Source organism: Gavialis gangeticus, unplaced genomic scaffold, assembly GCF_001723915.1.
Source record: "Gavialis gangeticus isolate Ggan-Ray unplaced genomic scaffold, GavGan_comp1, whole genome shotgun sequence".
Classification (NCBI taxonomy): domain Eukaryota; kingdom Metazoa; phylum Chordata; order Crocodylia; family Gavialidae; genus Gavialis; species Gavialis gangeticus.
Window position 1 is genome coordinate 40,467,439 of NW_017729032.1, and position 355 is coordinate 40,467,793.

A 355-nucleotide genomic window follows, 5' to 3' on the forward strand; every position below is an offset into this window, starting at 1 on the left:
CCCCCCCCCCCCCCCCACCATGTCAGACCCAGGACCACTCATCCCTTCCCCCCTGTCACATTGGGCCAAGGGCTGCTTGCCCCCCTTCCCGCTGTCGCTGCTTGGGCTCTGGGCTCACTCCACCTGCCACTGCCTCCAGGGAGCTCTGTCCCTGCCATCATGTTTCCTGTATGGAATGCTCTTGGAGCACTCTGATTGGTTGTTTCAGACAACCAATCAGAGTGCAAATAAAGCATTATGGACAGACAGACTAAGGCTTTTATAATATTAGAATTTGCTGTTGATTGTGAATGAGATCTGACATAATACTCCAGATACCCAGACTTTCCCTAGAATACCACTAAAGTGCTGCCTC